The sequence below is a fragment of the Mobula birostris genome, chromosome 2, assembly GCF_030028105.1.
Source record: "Mobula birostris isolate sMobBir1 chromosome 2, sMobBir1.hap1, whole genome shotgun sequence".
NCBI lineage: Eukaryota > Metazoa > Chordata > Chondrichthyes > Myliobatiformes > Myliobatidae > Mobula > Mobula birostris.
In genome coordinates this window covers 50,024,238-50,044,436 of record NC_092371.1, presented here as the reverse complement: position 1 = coordinate 50,044,436, position 20,199 = coordinate 50,024,238, and the positions used below count along the sequence as shown (strand labels likewise).

Sequence of the window (20,199 nt, the reverse complement as noted above, 5' to 3'; positions counted from 1 at the left end):
CATTTCAAAAATTGAATTTTAAGCTGAGCACTCTGCACTGCATCCTTCCCAAGGAGAGAAACATAAACACACACAGAGAAACTGACAAAAGAAACCAAATATTTTAATAATTTTCTCCATAGATACTGATGGGTTTCTTGGGTGGTAAAGAGTGCAAGCTAACTCACTTTGTTTAGTCAGCTTTTTGGTCATCATTATCTTGATAAAAGAGTTGAAGCTTGTTGTAGGAGCAGACATCCTCCTGATTGCCAATGAATGAGGCTACATGCTGTTTTGATAGCCAATATTTGAAGTAATACTACCTATTCCATATCCTGTCCCCATCAGTCACCACCAGAATGCAAATTATTGACCAGGATATCTTCAGCACTTCAAAACATACAATCTTTTCTCTGCTAACTGCCACTGTCAACATATAGCTGGATAAATGAAAAGTGTTTTGAAATACAGGGGAGATATCTCTGGAGCCTTTATCAAGATTTTACTGATCCTCTGGCAGCAATTATTCTGGGCACCTGAAAAGACGAAAAGCGTATTGCATTGTTAGGCACCTTGTTAGGAATCAACAAGGAAAACGAGCTTGACCATTGCCTCCTATGCTGCAGGGTCAATGGAGGTTGAAATGAGTTCAAGTGCAACAGTGTCGTCTGCTGCAGGGAGGAAAATCAGGTCGTTTCCTTTCCCCTGAACTTTCAGGAATGCATCTTTCTTCATAACAGTTTAAAGATTTCCAACATTGTGGTCATGAAGCTATGTACTCTTAGTCGGTAGCTCAGCCATTTGATTCATTTGATTGTGTAAGGGACTGCTTACTCCATACCATTAATGGGAATGGATATAGGGAGCCCACATGCTCCTCTATGGAAATGGAATGTATTCATTGCTTGGGCATAAAACCAGATTTCATACCACTGGACTAATTAAAATTACAATAATTATGATAAAAAATTATATTCTAATGCCAGACTTCCAACCAGGCATGCGTTAATAGTACAGCATCCATTTAGAATATGTTTTCACCCTATTATCAAATTTAACACTTTTAGCAGATTTACAGCAACATTCAGCAATTATAATTCTCTTCAGGTACTTGAAATATTAACAGGGAAATTCAGAATTTAATCTGTGTCTTATGATATTATGACCTTTTTTCCTTGTCACTGGTAAGCGTATAGTCATGCCTTTCACTATGGTGTAGATTGTATCTCTTTAGCTTAAAATTATGAACAGAGTCTCATATTATTTGCAATAAAATGATTTCAATAATGGGAGAGACAAGGCCACAGTTACCCAGTAATGATAAATGGGTAAAAAAGCAAATTTGTAAATGGAGCCTGTTGGCTTCCTTGACAGACCTTCACCTGAACTATGTTAATTGACATTGCTACCAGACTGGTACAACGATATGAAATAAAAACAGAAAAAGCTGGAAATACTCATCAGGCCAAGCAGCATCTGTGGAGAGTGAAACACTTACGGCTAGAACATCATTGGAGAGCACAGTGATGCAGCAGGTGGTGCTGCCAATCTAATCAGGTGACCTGTGTTGAATCCTGACCTTGGATTGTATGTGTGTGTGTGTGTGTGTGTGTGCGCGCGCACGCACGTGCACGCAGTTTGCATATTCTTCCTGAGACCATGTGGGTTTTCCACAGTTGTTCTGACTTCTGCCACATTTCAAGGATATATTCATGGTTTAAATTGCTTCTGTGGTAGGTGGGTGAATTGGGAGTAGCTGATAGGCATGGAGGACTGAAGTAATCTTACCTTTCTCTCCCCCTCCCTGAGTCATAAAATCTCCATTCTCAGATCCTGCTGCAGGGTGGCGTCAGCAAAGATTCTATTCTTTGTTTGTAGATATATTTATATATTTTTACTAATATGTTTATATAAAAAAAGTGCGAATGTTAGAAATAAACATGATCATCTGGCCTTACAAATCAAGCCAAAAGTAAAAACGCTTGGGCGCTGTTGTTGACTCTGGGCTAACCATATTACTAACGCTGCATCTCTTCATTTAAAGAACGTTGCAAGAGTTTGATTTCTTAGGACACCTCAGGATGCAGAAAAATTAATATGTGCCTTCATTTTTAGTCATTTAGACTACTGTAATGCATTGTTTTCAGGGCTGCCTAAATCGGCTTCAGTTTGTTCAAAATGTAGCAGCAAGAATCTTAACTTTTAAAAAAAGAAAAGATTTGATCATTGCACTGGCTGCCTGTGTCCTTTAGAATCAATTTAAAAATACTCTTAATTGTATACAAGGCTCTGAATAATCCAGTTGCTCCATATATCTTGGAGTGTCTATCCCTTACCAGAAAACCATAAGACATAGGAGCAGAAATCGGTCATTCAGCCCATCGAGTCTGCTCCACGATTCTATCATGCCTCATCCTGGATCCCACTCAACCCTCATATACTTACCATCTCGCCATATCCTTTGATGCCCTGATTGATCAGGAAACAATCAACTTCCACCTTAAATATATACACGGACTTGGCCTCCATCACAGTTTGTGGCAGAGCATTCCACAGATTACTGTCTGGCTAAAAAAGTTCCTCCTTACCCCTGTTCTAAAGGGTATAAAAAAGGGACATCAATAATTGTCTTAGCTCCGTGAATACTGGTTTGTTAGTGTTCCTAGAGCCAAACATATAAGAACTGGTAATGTGGCCTTTTGCTCTTATGCACCAAAAACCTGAATAATCTACTGACTGGATATACACCAGGCTAGTATTGTAGAATATTTCAAAATATTTCTAAAAACATACTTTTTTACTTTGGCCTACTTATAGGATTACTTAATGCCCATTGATGTCAATTAAATTTAGATAATTCAGTATATTTGAATATCCATTATTCCATATAATGTTTGTCTTTACTTATGATTTTTAATTTTGTCTCAGTTTTATGACTATATTGATTTATTTTTACAATCTATGTAAATCATTTTGAGCCTGCATCTAAAAGTATGAGAGGTTCTATATAAATATAGTTATTAATATTATTCTTCTTATTATTCATGGAAAAATGGTACATCATCTGAGACCTGTGTGAGTGTTGAGGAACTGCAACAATTCTTGCTCCACTGCTGAGCTCCATGCAGGAAAGTAGTCAGAAAGTCACTGGTGGAGCTTGGCCTCCAAACTGAGATCTGCAAGGTGCAGAACCACAGACAGTACATACCATTATCTCTCAGTTTCTCTCTCCACAGCTATTGCTTGATCATCTCAGTATTTTCGCAATTAGGATGTGTCTGATTATCCATGGTTACTAATTTCTGTGATAAATATCATCCAAAAATGCATTTCAAAAATCTCCAGACGTGAGAGAATTTGGTTTGGAAAGGAATATAACCCACTGCACTGGTCAACACACCAAAGAATAATGTAGCCCCCCCCCCGGCCAGCCTCAGGGTCACTCGGCTCGCTGTCGTCTAGGTAAACAGCCTCGGCCCCGCCAAACTGGATAATTCGTTTGTGTGGATGTTGTGTGAGGTACCCCACCCTGCCCAAATAACAGACAATACACCAGAGGCAATTAAATGATTTACAGTTTATAGATATTACTGGAACTATATAATTAAAAGAGAATAAAATATAAAAGGAAAATAAAAGGCACCACACTTATCAAAGTTCAATCCCTTTGTGCACAAAAACCGTTGGAGCTCAAGGACCTTCTTCTTCACCCTGCGACCCCCTCGGACCACCTCGACCGGCCGCCTGGGACCAACAACGGTGGTCGACCAGACGCTCCACTTGAGTCCGTCTCCGTCTCCTCGCTGAACATCCCACTCAGGGTCCGACCCCGTTAACGGACTCACAGCACCTCATCCATCCTCTGTCTCGCTCTCCCGCCTTCTGCCCCAAAACCCCGCGCATACAGTATCTTCAAATACACCAAAACCATAACAACTATCCCAATTGGTTAATAACGTATTTCTTATCACCCTCTAAACCACAACAAGCTGCTAGCGCAAACTTTCTCAGTGTTTAACACAACAAAGCTGCATTCCCCAGATTAACATAACAAAGACACCATTTTAATTAGCCTCCGCAGTAACATAAAAATCGAGACCCCCTTACAGTAGAATGGGAAAAAAAATCATTCCATTTATTAAATACTTTGATGTGCATTTAAGTCATAGTAATGGGGTCTCATGACAAAATTCTGCAAGCTCCCATATTTCCCCATTTCCTTTTGATATAGGAGGCTCTTTTGACTTATTAGATATACACCAGGTCACAAAGCACTCCAATTCCAATCAATTTTCCCTCTACTTCTCCTAGTTTCTACATTCAGTGATATGCTAGGGGCATATTACAGTGGCCAATTAACTTATCAACCAACACATCTTTGGAATGTAAGAGGAAACCTGAGCATGTGGAGGAAACCTATGCAGCCACAGGGAGAATGGGTAGACTCCACACAAATTGGAGGTCAAGATTTAATAGATTGCTGGAGCTGAAAGGTGCCACCTCCACTGTGCTATCAAGGGTGCCATATTCAATTCCACACCAGGTTCAAGGTCTTGCATGGAAAAAGAAATTGTACTAGAGGTCTTTCCTCTATAATTTCCTACGAAGTGTGGAGTTCATGAAGGGATGTAATGGAGATATAGCCAGCTGGAACAAGGTTCTCAATTATGGTGATGGTGAAGGTGGAGTGAAGATTCTGGGAGAAGGTTGTGGATACCAGGGACAGGATCACTGGCAGCAAAGCAGTGGGGAGTGGTGCAGAGGAGTGAACTGAAAACTTAGAGGACCCATCTGGAGGAAGGTTAGTAGATCAAACATGATAGCACTTGGTAACTTTAGGTAATGCACAGCAAGACTCATTCCTATACATGTGACTTTTTTTAATGCTGAAGATTGTTGGATTCTAAATTACTGTTAAATTTCCTTACTCTGCATTTACTAATTTATTAAGAAAATGCTTGTAACTGTTACGTGAGATTTTGATCATAGTCAAATAGCACTTAAAAACTGATGCTACTTGATATAACTACTATGTATCTTATTACTTATTTAACAAATATCACAAGACAACTTGTAATTGCAATAAATCATTTCAGCAGAGCATCTTTTAAAATGTCCACTAACTCTAGAAGATACCAGTGAGATGGAATCATAGAACACATGGCACAGAAGTAATCAGTTAGGTTTTTGTTAAAGCTGCTTTGAAATAGTGTCATGTGATACCTTCAAATTCTACTGGAATGTCAGACAGGAAGGACGGGGACTGGGACAATGCTCCATACTCCAAGTCCAATAGTGAAGTATCAGCTTAGACTGAACAAGTTAGTCCTATTGTGTGGTTCAATCCTATAGACTCCTTATAGATGGATGTTTTTCATTTGTGTCTACAAACTGTGGTACCTACCATAAAATCTGAAGATAGACAAATCTGGGATATCTCAGCTTAGAAAACATCTCCTCCCAGTAAGCATGCAAACCATATCCCGATGTTTATCTCAACTTGGAAGTCCATTTCCTGTGTTGACCACATTGTGTATGAAGAAAAGAAATCTTTAAGTCTAACTAAACTATTTTAAAGTTTAGTTTGAAGTTCTGTTGCAATTATGTTTTCATTAAAATGTGAAGATTCTTTCCATTAAATTTTGCATCTTCTTCTTATGTTACAACTTACAGCCCATGACTAACACATCTGACCTACTAATCAGAAAAATAGTTTGAATCGCATTTAAATTTAAATTCATGTTCAAGTAAATGTGGAAGTTGGTATCAGAAAACAACATGATTATTGTTAATGATTATGATTATTATTAGTCCTGATGAAGGGACTCGGCCTGAAACGTTGACTGTACCTCTTCCTAGAGATGCTGCCTGGCCTGCTGCGTTCACCAGCAACTTTGATGTGTGTTGCTTGAATTTCCAGCATCTGCAGAATTCCTGTTGTTTGATTATTGTTAACAATATAATTGGTTCTCAAGAATCTCTCTGTCATTATCCAGTCTAATTCAAACTCACCATTGTAATTGGATCTTGACTTCTCTCTGAAATGGCCTTATTGGCAACTTGGAAGTAATTAATGATGGGAGAATTTGCCACCAACATGAACAAATACAGCAAAACTTTACATCATTGTGCTCTTTTGGGGGGGGAGGGGGGAAGCATCCAAATGTTTCATTCATTTCCTTGGAATCTTTCTTTGATCTACTTACTGGACAATGTCTCAGCATGCTTTTAGTGGCCAGAGATAAAACCAATGTTCAACATATGTTCTGAGCAAATCGTCCTCAGCAAAATGCCCTCAGACTTCCAGTCATTCAGAATTCCATTAGCCTTGTTCCATTTGTCATAGTGCTGGATGGTGATGAGCTAAGAATGTAAAACCTCCCTAAACCTCCTACAACCCTTGAGTGATTGTGACACTTATGGAATATTTTCATGGTTATTTCATTTCTTTGCTGTACAGCGGTTATTGATATTAAATTTCACCTGCCACTTACATATTTAATGTAACTCGCACAGAGGGTCCCTGGAGCCTGCTTGGATTCAACTGCCTGCTTTTTGGTTGGTATCGTCTATGTTTCCATTGACTCCTGAAATTAAGTTGTTAATCTAAATTACATACCCGTGGCCCTGACAACCGCTCCTACAATACACACTTCCTCCTGACATTACTCCTTTGAAAAGAATCACCTGCTTTCCACGAGCCAATAGTCGCATTATACTTAAGTTTTAGTTGAATTCACGCAGATTGAGCTTAAATGATAGAAACTGGTAAAGGTTTTCCTCTCAGTCAGTGTTGAGTCTTGCTTACTCAGTATTATACTTGATATTTTATAGTTTGCATTCATTGCGTTGTTGCAATAATCTTAAGCAAAAAGGACATTGTAAACTACCTGTGTTTGATTTTCAGCTTTGCTTTTCTCTTGGAATCATTGCTTAAAACCCATGTGGGTGTAAAACCAAATTCAAATTTAGGACTGTTTTGATTGGTCACCACATTAGTAAGGCCATTAGTAAATGCATAACTAATATCATCCAGTAGATTAAAATGCCATTCCCTAAGTAACAACGACTTAATGCCAATGTTTCACAATTTGAATGTGATAATTCCTCCCAAAATCTCTTTTTATTTATTATTACCCTCATGTATCAGGACAAGGTTTTGAATGCAGGTAGAACTCCTGCAAGTGTTATATGAAAAGTTGTTGTTGACAAATACTAGTGTTGCTATGATTCTATGATCATGTTTTCTGGAGTTATTTGAAGTTGGTAAGGTCTACAGAGACCTGTGCAGCAGGTGGTGAAGTATTTTGTTTTGTATTAAAGATTTAGCACAAACATTAGAGTGCACATAACAGCATTCCTTTTTGTGTCTGCTTTGACTGGAAGAATGAGCCAAGTTCTGGCAGGGTGGGAAGCTTGCTGAAGGACGAGTAATTGACAGATTCAATCTGCCAACAGTGCCAAAGGTATTCTCAGAACAATTCTACCTGGAATTTAGCAAGGAGCAGAGTGTGAAGTGCATGCATTTTAGTAAGGAATCCCTGATAAATGATGACATCGCTCCAGCCAAGCAAGAAAACAAAAAGCAGAGTGTGGACTGCTTTGCCAGTACAGTGAGTTCTGGTTAATTGGAGCACATCAGGACCAATATATCTTGGCCCAATTAAGTGGCTGCTCATATTGGCCAAAGTTCCATGGAAATAGTTAAAAAGGTACAAAAAGACAAACTGCCTTTTAACTGAGTACAAAGAATGTATTTAAATGAAATATAGAATAAATTAGAACATTACTAATACTATTGATTATAATAAAATTGTGTATTAGTTCCTAATAGTTATCAACAAAGGAATTCATTTAGTGTACAGTGCAGCACTCTTTTGATTGACTGTAAATAAACAAAATCAGTGCGCACACCTAGTGCAGATAATGGACTAACTTCATACAATGCTTTCGGCAATTGCATCCTCCAAATCTTCATTTTCATTGTAACTTTCAACATGATTGTTGATACCTTCAAATTCTTCATCGTTCCTAGCCTGTTGAAGTAGTGAAATTGCTTAATTTCTAATCCCGGCCATTTCTGGCATCTCCAAGCCCGAATGCTTGAAATTGATGACACAACAGTAGTGAGGCTCACCTACAATGATGAAACAGCCTACGAGATGGATGCGGAAGAGCTCGAGGTCTGGTGCCAGGCAAATAACCTATTGCTCAATGTCAACAAGATGAATTGACATTGCTCAATGTCAACGAGATGGTTATTGACTTCAGGAGCACCCACACCACCCTTTGCACTGGTGGCATTACAATGCAAACTGCAAGCAGTTTCAAACTTCTGGGAGTGCACATCACACATAGTTTCAGAACATACCGTACACCATCAAGAAACCACGCCAACCCTCTATTTGCTTATGAACCTGAAGAGAGCTGGACTTTGCAGGAGAGAGAATCTAGCATGCTACAACACTGCCTTATATGGAAACTGCACATTGGCAGACAGAAAGGCTCTACAGTGAGTAGTCAAAACTGCCCAATGCATCACTGACACCAGCCTATCCACCATCAAGGACATATATACAGAATGGCACAAGAAAAGGGCAAGTGACATCATGAAAGATTCCACACACCTTGCTCATGGACTGTTTGTTCCACTCCCATCAGGGAGGAGGCTATGTAGCATCCACACCAGGACCACCAGACTCAAAAACAGTTACTTTCCCCAAGCAGTGAGGCCTATCAACACCTCCATGTACTAACTACACTACTTTACTATTTCCCATCAATCACTTTCTTACAATCTAGCGTCACTTTATGGACATACAATTGATCGATGTATATAATCTATTTTAAGTATTTACATTTATTGTATGTTCTTTTTTTATTTTTATGATTGTGTTTTTTATCTTTTGAGCTATTTTGGTGCTGGATCGGATCTGAAGTAACAATTATTTCACTCTCTTTACGCTTGTGTTGAGGAAATAATATTAAACAATCTTGAATCTTAAGCAATCTTGAATCATAACAGAGATATCAGTGATCAGATGTAGCATTAATGGTTGAATTCACATCCATACTAAAGGACAACCTCAACATTCCTGGACCTAATTCCACAGTAGAAAAGATAGAATCCAAATTCTATACGAAAGTCGCTGTAAAGTTGCTCCCCAACTCCTACATGGCACTTGACATTGTGTGTGGCCTCACTGGAAGAAGCGCCAGATCATATCTATGCAGGGTGCACACTCCCACATTTCTTCAGTGGGTAGCTCATTGGAGTATTTAGCCAAGTACTTTATAACAGACTCTATGTGCAATCATAGCCTTCAAGGGACTTGCAGTCTCTTATCCCCCTTTTTTGACTATTAATCACGCAGGCGTGGTGATGCATGACATACAGATACTACCATCAAACCAATCTCCAAATTACACTGAACAACAGCACTTGTAGTGACAAATTACAAAGCTCAGTCAAATAATGTCCTTCCTTCACTTTCCCTCTTTTCCTGTTTGTTTTCAACCAATTTACAGTGAAGATTATCACAAAGGTTGTGCAGCAGATAATGAGGCAGATTTACGGGAAGACACTAGATATTGGTGGAAATTTTCATTGGAATATGTGGGCAAGGAAGGTCATTTGATTTTCTGGTGCACTGTATCCATGTTTTTAGGCTGACTTCACAGCACTGACTATCAAACCTCTCCTCCCTGACCAGAGTGTCACTGCAGAGTCTCTCAGCTCCCAATAAACACAAGCCATTTCTTTTGTGCACTTCCTCATCCAAACGTGAAAAACTGCAAAGGTCAGTGCAATCTTCTAAAAAAACAATTCTTGAAAATCTCTCAAATTGGAATGGGTATCAGAACACCTGCAGGAGCTGCACTTCTGTCTGAAGGGGAGAAAAGGGATATTAGGTAGCGTGAGATTCAATGGCTGATTGTCTCAAAGCATCAGCCAATTCTAAACAAAAACTGCAGTTGCTACGGATCTGAAAGAGGAATAGAAAACGTTGAATGTATTCAGCAGGCCCAGCAGCATCCCTGGAAAAGATAAAAATGTAACATGTTAGGACAATAAAACTTGAACAAAACTGGTAGAAGTTAGAAAGCAGTCATAATTTAAGTTGCAAAGGTAAATCAAGACTGAGGAGAACATGGGGAATGATTGTGACAGGGTGAAGACCAAGCAAAAATAGTTGGTAGAGATACTGCAGGTAAATATTCACTTGATTTCTGCTTTAATAAAGACATTGTCTCTATTTTCTCACTCTCCCCACTTCTATGCAAATTAAAATGAGGCTTTTATAAATAAATAATTTCAGCTCAGATCACTGGTCATTGAGCTGAAACATTAACCGAGTTTCTCCTTCCATAGATGCCACCTGACCTTCTGAGTGTTTCCAGCATTTTCTGTTTTTATCAGAAACTGAATACCTTGCTAAACCAATAAGAAAACAGAACCTAGTCACTCAGAGTATTCACAAAACTAAACTGGCAGCAAAGCTGCTGTGCTTTCTGCTATAAAAGCCAGTTGTTTAATTGCAATTGGCAAAGCATTTTTCAGATAAGTCACCAGCACATTTTAAATAAGATGCAACTTACAAAAAAGCTTTGGATTTTATTTAATAAGTAATGAAAATGTCATTAGGTTTAATAATTTTGATTCTGAAACAAATTGTGATATTTACTATTTGGAAGCAGATGGGTATTCCATTAAAATTAATGTACACCAAGAACCCTTTGTATGTGGAGATGAACTTAAAAAGACAATCTAATAGCTTATCTATACACTTCCATATTTCATTTAGGAGATAGGGCAATTATATTGAATGTTCTTCTAATAGCTTTCCATGAAGCACTAAATTATGCTGGATAGTTTTAAAAGTTCTTGGTGTATCAAGAGTCCTTTATATGACTACATTTATTCTCAATTTCACTTTTATTATATTATCAAATCTTTTAATCTTTTGGTCCAAAGTATATTAAATGCTCTATCCACTGTCTCTAATCTCTGCAGAAAAAATCATTTTTGGTTCATTTGATACATGTATTCAACTTTGTAGTAAACAAAAGTCGAATTCTACATGCTGTTCTAAAACAAATCCTAATTTAATTGTAAACTAGTTGTTTGGAGCATAGAAGGTTGAGGGGGAACTTGATAGAGGTATTTAAAATTATGAGGGGGATAGATAGAGTTGACATGGATAGGCTTTTTCCATTGAGAGTAGGGGAGATTCAAACAAGAGGACATGAGTTAAGAGTTAAGGGGCAAAAGTTTAGGGGTAACACAAGGGGGAACTTCTTTACTCAGAGAGTGGTAGCTGTGTAGAACAAGCTTCCAGTAGAAGTGGTAGAGGCAGGTTCGATTTTGTCACTTAAAAAAAATTGGATAGCTATATAGACAGGAAAGGAATGGAGGGTTATGGGCTGAGTGAAGGTAGATGGGACTAGGTGAGAGTAAGCGTTCAGCACGGACTAGAAGGGCCGAGATGGCCTGTTTCCATGCTGTAATTGTTATATGGTTATACGGTTTCAAGAAACTTTACACTGGCATCAGTATTCAAAGAAATGCCTCTAGCAAGGTTTATACTTAAATCATAATTGTATGGTCATGCACTTCGTTAGAAGGAGTAAAGACGCAGACTATTTTCTAAATGGGGAGCAAATTCAGAAATCATAGAATCAGAATGCAGAGGAACTTGGGAGTCCTTGTGCAGAGTTCCCTTGAGGATAACTTGAAAGTTGAGTCTGTAATGATAAGGGAAATGCAATCTTAGCATTGATTTTGAGGGGAATAGAATATAAAAGCAAGGATGTAATGCTGGGGCTTAATAAGGTATTGGTCAGATTGCACTTGGACTATTGTGAGAAGTTTTGGATCCTTACCTAAGAAAAGATGTGCTAGCATTGGAGAGGGTTGAGAGGAAGTTCACAATAATGATCCTGGGAATGAAAGGGTTAACATGAAGAGCATTGGATGTCTCTGGGCCTGTACTCACTGGAGTTTGGAACGATGAAGGGGGATCACATTGAAACCCATCGAATATTGAAAGGCCAAGTGGACGTGAAAAGGATGTTTCCTGTAGTGGGGGAGACTAGGGCTGGAGAACACAGCTTCAGAACAGATGAATGTCCCTTTAGAGCAGAGATGAGAAGGAATTTCTTTAGCTAGAAAGTGGAGAATCTGTGGAGTTCATTGCCACAGATGGCTGTGGAGGCCAGAGCATTGGGTATATTTGAAGCAAAGGTTGATAGGTTCTTGATAACTAAGGGTTCAAAGATTACAGAGAGAAGGCAGGAGAGTTTGGTTGAGAAAGATAATGAATCAGCCATGATGAAATGGTGGAGCAGACTTGTTGTGCCAAGTGACTTATTTCTGCTCTGATGTCTCAAGGTCAACTTAATACCAAATCACAGGAAAAAAGAAAGTATTAGAAATAGCATCAGCCTTGAATTATTCCTGGATTTTGTAGCAGAATATTATTTAACGATAGAGCGTGGAATAGGCCCTTTGAGCTGAGCAGTCCCCAACAACCCCAATTTAACCCTGAACTAATCACAACAATTTACAGTGACTGATTAACCTACCCGGTACACTTTTGGACTATGGGAGTAAACTGGTGCGCCTAGTGAAAACTCGCGCATTTCACGGGGAGGATGTAGAAAGTCTCGTTACAGAAGGGCGCTGGAACTGAACTCCAAACACTGGAACGGCCCAAGCTGTAATAGCATCACACTGATAGTGGTTTGATGGAAATTTCTCCATTAACTTACTAATAGCAATATAGAAGAACAGCCAAGGAGGTAGTTAATCAAAAGTAAACAATACGCAGGAAAGCTGAAATAAATAAGTGAAAATTCAGATAATACTCAACAACTAAGGCAGCAGCTGTGGAGAGACAATTGGAGACTACGTTTCAGGTTGATGACCTATTGACTATTTTCTGTTTTTAATCAAAAAGAATTTACTGTTTAACCTTCAAAACAGAATGCACATATTTGGCATGCATTGTGATATTAATAAAGTTAACTGGCTTTTGGAAACTAGAAAATGCAGTAACTAGAGTATATTTGGAGGCGGAAGATTTAACTTTCTAATTTTACTGATGGATCACTTATTACATGAAGAGCGTTTAATAAGATCTAGCCTTTTTTCCTGGGGTAGTATTTTTTGCAAGTACTATTCTAGTTATTGCTCTACAGTACTAAGATAATGCTCATTTATTCTGAAGGGGGATGTTCAACACCTTCATCATTGTTTAGAAAAATTCATATCAAAACCAGACTAAGTGTGGGAGAAGCCAAATGTTATCATGGGAAGCAGAAGGAAGTTGTATTCTGCAAACTTAATAGTAAATGTGCTGCAGTGTAATTTTGATCCAGATCTATCTTGCAATGCCATAATTAAACGTGAAGCAATGGAGCGGTAAGGGGAAAGGAAAGCACATTCCTCATGGCTTTTTTTCCCTGCTCACATTGAAAGTTATTGAGTCATGTTTGAGCAAGTCTTTCTGCTGGCAGAGTTCATTAAGAAAATTGTTTTGGGAGTGCTTACCTGGTGATTGTTTAAGGATGCCAAGCACCACTAGTCTTCAGTGATTTAGTAGTGAGCCATGATTTCAGGGAGTTTGGTCTCACGTTCAACAGATTCTAATGTCAGCAGGTTTGCTTCTGAACTGTGCTCATTGCGATTCTAAGACAAAGCCCTATTTGTCTAACATAATCTAATGTTCTTATTTGCCTGGACTATTTCCTACAATTGTAGAAGAAAATTACAGGGGATATTGGCTGGAATATTGATACCTGACAATATTGTACAAAGCCATTTTCTGATATACAAAAGAAATGGCTATAAAAAGTGTGTAATAGCTATTTTTTTTCAGCAAGCTAAATCATAGATTTTCATTTATTAGCCTACAATCACAATAGTTATTTTCTGGTTTCTCACCAATGGATTGAAAGATGTATTGTTAAGAAATATGATAATAAAAAGCTACAATAAACAAATGTTTATTTTCAAACCAACAGGTGAAAATATTCCCATGCCAGATATCTCAGGGGTACATTTATCATGTTCTGTAATTAAAGAAAATCTTTTTCTTTCCCTTGGAGGCATCAGTGATCAGTATTCATTGTAGGTTTTAATTTGTCTGAAGTTGAATATGATTTTAAAAAACTCCATTTATGTGGTTATAGTGAGGTAACTGACAACGCTATCACTTTTCCACAATTCCCCACAGAGAGAGTGAACAAAGACATGCTATCCTTTCACATCACACCAGCATGAAAATATGTAGCCTCTTGTCAATGAATTAAGCCACTGGTGGATTTTTGGCTCGGTGAGATTTCAGAGCAGATAGACAGAAACATAGGTCCCACAGGCAATGCAAAGAGCCCTAAGTTTAGTATTTTTGTCATGATCTATGAAGGTTTTGTGCAGCTAATTAATGTCTTGCAGTCTGAAAGAACTGTAGGAAGGCATAGGGCAGCGGCTATACAAGGGACCTTAATCATTACAATGATGATTTAACTCTCAATTTTAGAGCACTTTTCTATTTAACGACTTGCTTTTTTCTGATTTAAGAAGCCTAGTTAGTTGCTATTACTTATGTAGCCTTTTCAAAAGTATGGATTGTTTTGTGTTTTTGATAAGATAGTTATCAAAGTCCATCAAATATCTTGCCTTTCTTTTTTTTCCGGGAAGATTAACATAAACCTGTTCAATCAAATTTTAACCCTTTCAGAAGTTAGTTTTTCCATTGATTCTACAAACGTGTAGTATTGTTAGTGCAGATGGTATAAACCACTATTCACCATTGTGTGGATCTCCTTAAGCCCTGTACATTTTATCCCTGGTACCTGTGGCAATCACAGGGTGAAGTTTGTATAAGTCCATAAGACAGAGGAGCAAAATTAGGTTAGTTAGCCCACGGCACCTGCTGTGCTATTTGATCATGGCTGATTTAGTTGTCCCTCTCAACCGAATGCTTCTGGTTTCTCTCCATAACCCTGAACACCCTTACTAATCAAGAATCTATCAACCTCCGCTTTACTTACACCCAAAGACTTGGCCTCCACAGGTCGCTGTTGAAATGAATTCCATAGATTCACTACCCTCAGGTTAAAGAAATTCCTCCTTGTCTCTGTTGTAAGGGACATTGTTTTATACTGAGGCTGGGCCATCTGAGTCTAGCTTCTCCCTCTGTTGTAAACATTCTCTCCTCATCCATTCTATCCAGATACTTCAATATTTGATAGGTTTCAATGAGATCACTCATCATCCTTCTAAGCTCCAGTGAGTACATGCACAGAGCCATCAAATGCACCTCATACATTCCTTTAATACCAGCATCATTATTGTAAGCCTCCTCAGGATCCCCTCCAATGCCAGAACATCCTTCCTTAGCTATGGGGCTGAAATAGCTTACAATGCTCCATATGTGGTCTGGCCAGTGCCTTATAAAGCCTCAGCATCACATCCTTTCTTTTACATTCTAGTCCTCTTGAAATAAATATTAACATTGCATTTGCCTTCCTTACTACTGACCCAACCTACAAGTTAAGCTTTGTGGACACCTACACTAGGACTCTCAAGTCCTTTTGCACCTCTGATGTCTGAATTTTCACCCTATTTAGAAAATACTTAATGTCTTTATTCCTTCTGCGAAAGTGCATGGCATACACTTTCCTACGCTGTATTCCATCTGCCACTTCTTTGCACATTCTTATAAGACTATAAAACCATAAGACGTAAGAGCAGAATTAGGCTATTCAACCCATCATGGTTGATCCTGAATCCCACTCAATCTCATATACCTGCCTTCTTGCCATATCCTTTAATGCCCTAACCAATCAGGAAACTGTCAACTTCTACCTTAAATATACCCATTGACTTGGCCTCCACTGGAGCTTGTGGCAGAGCTTGTCCTTCTGCGGACTCCCTACTACCTCAATACTACCTGCCCCTCCACCTATCTACAGTATGTGTCATTTGCAAAGTTAGCCACAAAGCTATTAATTCCATCATCCAAATCATTGACATATAATGTGAAATTAAATGGATCTAGCACTGACACTTAAGGAAAGCCACTAATTACCAGCAACCAACTAGCAAAGGCCTCCTTTATTCCCACTATTTGCCTTCTGGAGTCAGCCAATCTTCTATTTAATTTTCTATGTAATATTCATGTAGCCATCTGAGCAGAAATAATTAACACTGAAACTCTGAGTTACAGGACAATTGACATTAGACTCAATAATTTTCAGCAAAGCTGCTTTGGTTTCCATAGCACCTTACTTAAACACGAACTGAGTTGTCTTTATTTGAACAGAGGCACCATATTGAACTAAAATTTTGAAAAGTTTCTGAAAACAATCTTAGATTACTATTATAATTGTGTGCCTTCTTTGAAATGTCCTGAAGAAGGGTCTTGGCCTGAAATGTCAACTGTTTATTCATTTCCAGAGATGCTGCCTGGCCTGCTGAATTCCTCCAGCATTTTGTGTGTGCTGCTAAAAATGTTTTATTCACTATGGAACAATGATGTGTTAGAAAGTTAGTAAACCCTTTTAATAATGGCTAAGTGAATTATTAATACACATTATATTGCTTTGACTGAAGAAGTATCTGACTGTTATTTTTAAAGTACAATTTTACTTCCAGAATGCGTGATCCAATGATTTTCTTAAAATCATGTTGTGCAATATTATTTTTTCTCACTTCCAATTTTTCAAGATGATTTTGTTTTTATTTGTTGATATGATGAGGATGACTCTACCAAAACTGAATAAAATAATTGCATTTGCTATTATCCTGCCTACTAGAAAACATTTTAACTGCCTACATTTGACACGGCCGCATTTTAAGCTGATCCCCATTTGTCAGTTCTAACGTAGTCTGCTCCTCCCTTAGACATTTTTAATAATAGTTTATGCCTGGATAACGAATTACATTTCCTGCTTAAAGTTGTGAAAATTCAAAAGTAAATTGATGTTAATTATATTGTCTTTTATAAGGCTTTTGATGTGTTCTATAGTAAGAGATTATTAGTTAAAGTTTCAACTTGTGGAACAGAAAGCTAATTTTGACCAGTTTATGAAAATGAATAGTAGAGAAAAAGAAACAGTGGGCAGGTTTTGTAATAGGCAGGATGTGAGTAATGCACATAAAAGGCCACAGGAGTAGTAACGTAGGTCTCAAATGGACAGTTGAAACTTTCTTCTGCAATAAAACCAATCATGGCTGGTATTTTGCCAGAGTATGAGGTCTCTGCTTTTCTCCAGATGTGAGCCTACTTTAAATTAACATCATCACCAATTGCCTCCACATTCCAATCCTCTGCCCAACTTTTACATTTCACTCCATGTTTCCTCAGTCACCTCCCCTGCTCCATTCATCTGTCTGACCACACTGTTCCTTGCAATCATTGACCTGATCTTTTCCCTGTCCTCTGCCTTCAACCGATCCTCTTTCCAATTCATTCCCTTCACAATCTCCACTCTCCAGTCAGATTAGAGTGACGTATATCACGCTTTTGGGGTTGTGCTCATTAACACTGTAAACACAGTCGTTTAGTTCTTTAGCCACGAATTGTCATAGTCCATTCCTGAGGTAGATAATGGGATAGAAGTCCATATATTTAAATTAACCAAAAAAATATATAGTTGGCATTGAAAGGAGTGTAGATAAAAGAATTAAGTATTTTGAAATATTAATATATTCAGGAAATAGATTTCATTCAATGCGGGCAAAAGTGATATGATAGGGGTACCTTCCAATGATGAAAATGGTGGAGGTCCATATACATTGATCATCAAAATGGCATTGACATATACAGAAAATAATCGAACAAGCTAATGGAATTATGTTTTAATTAACAAATATTTTAAGTAAAATTATTTTATTGATAATTGCCTGGGCCTATATATAATGCCCAATCATTTATACGGCACTGGTATCTAATGTTATCTTGAGCTGAGAGTAGACAGACCTATTCCCCTCATGACCATAGAGTTATCAGCTGGCAATTAGATCCAGCTAGTAACTTTCAAGTTCAATTTTCTTTCTTCTCATACAATCTACCAAAGTTTTTGAGTACTGTTTCACATATCACAATTAGATTACACGGTAATCTCACAGTTAGGTAACTGCGGTGGCGTAGAGATTTTATAATTTAGTGCATTTTTTGTACTACTCAGTTCAGATTTAAACTGCACTCTCATTCGTTAGTGTGCATATCACTAAATGCAACTGGATCTTTTGCGGATCAGTACTAAATTCCAGAAATGTGACTGACTGAGGCATGGAGGACAAAAGCAAGCATAGTGATGTCAAATGGAAGGCAGCATTTATCTCAAAGTCTCCAGCATGTCTGCAGTACCAGCTGGACAAAAACAGTAGGTGCTAGAACACTTTTTAACCAATCATACCAAGCCTAGGTTAGCTTTCTTTGTTTTCTTTACTCCTATCACACAGCCAGCTTTATTCCTCATTACCCATACAACAACAAATTTCACGACATATGTCAGTGAAATTAAACCTGATTCTGATTCTGACATCTACCGCAGACTCCAGCAGAATGCTCTTTTCTCTGGCTACAATTTCAAAGCATGTAATTTTAATATTTATTTTGTCAATATCACACTGGCCGACTCTGATTCATCTGTGGCTTGTATAAAAACAGCATTAATCACTCATGTAGTTAAATATTAATTGAAAATGTAGAGCTATAAAGTAGAAGGTACCATAGAGGGAATAAATGCTTTGATCTTGTAAAAGAGGCAATTTTCAGTGTAGTTCTAAATGTACTGGGTTGGATTACAGCTGCCAAGATCTACACTGAATGGCCATTAGCTGTGGTGTGTGGACATCAGCAAGTTCGGGATTTAAACACATGCATACTATTGCTTGGATGTTCAAGTGCACTAGAGGTCATGTGATTTCCTGCCCTATCCATTGAGCCCAGGCATTCTTTAATGACCTGGACTGAGGGGCTAAATAGATGACCTCTCAGTTTAATGCCAGACACGGATGATGCAACTAGCTGACATTCATTAAAATGATAAGTAAAAGTTTTGCTTTCCACTTAATGTTTCAATTTTATGTCTAATAATTTTATTATAAGGTAATTTTGTTTTTTACTCTTTTAATTACTAATTAATTGTTAATCTGATTATTTATATCTCTGATCATGATTGGTCAGAAGACCATCGGCGGGGGGTGGGTTGTGGATATGAGTTCATCTTGCACTACCTGAGGCTTGGTTACCACCGCAGTTGACACAAAGAGCATCGAGGTTGTTGGAAACAACATGGCTATGAGAGGCACAGGCCAAGTCTGCTGCTAACCGGCACATTACATGTCATCTTAAAACTCTTCATTTATAGCGGGCTCATGTTGCTGAGGCTGACTGAGGCAGGAAGAATTGTGTACCTCTTATGCCTTTCAGCATCAATATTTTATTAATTTACTAAATTTACATTAGTCCATAACGTTAGTTTCAGAAAAGTAATTCTCTGAAATACGCCAAGCACATCACCACCAATTTAATCAGCAGTTCTCATCAAAATAAACCACACCTTTTGAGACCATATAGAATTTATTACCAAGCAACAAAACACATTTGGTTCCTAGGTGTATGTCGTGATGACTTTATTCTGGTGTTACCTGTGAAGTGTTTATTTCATGTTCGCTGCTGAAACCCACTTGGTTCCCACTGATTTTCTGTTGAGGGTATGGTATTATCTATGCCAAGTACCAAGCCCAGTTTTATTAACGCCTGATATGTATTAAATACATTGTTAGAATTTCTCAAGATTAGCTATCTTGCTGCTCCTTTGAAAAAGAAAACTGACAATCATTTCATAGATAAAAAGATGCCTGATTATTGCCCTTTATTCAAAATGCCTTGCAATTTCAATTTGAGTCTCATTTCCTTCAGATAAAAGACCTCAGGCAGTAGTGTACTTGCAGCAATTCATTTTACTTGACACCATGAACTTAAAAAAAATAGTTTAAAGCTCTAATCCAGATCATATTGCATTTCAGCTCTGCTTTTATAGACCTAACCTGGAGATTGTTTTCATCTCAGATATTTTCTTTATGGTTCTGATGTGGATTTTGCTTTTCTTTGGTCTTGCATTTACAGCTGCACAAGTTTGGGTAAGTTTAATACAGTTTCTCTGCCTGCTGTTACTGCAGAATCAAATTCAAAGTCAGGTTTG

The 20,199-nt window shown here is 38.0% G+C and overlaps 1 protein-coding gene across 6 annotated transcripts in view; it reads left to right on the top strand.

Annotated features, from left to right (window-relative positions):
• The window catches only part of LOC140186401 (extracellular sulfatase Sulf-2-like), a 348,168-nt gene that overhangs the window by 122,034 nt on the left and 205,935 nt on the right, over positions 1-20,199 (top strand). The gene's annotated exons all lie outside the window — the stretch shown is intronic.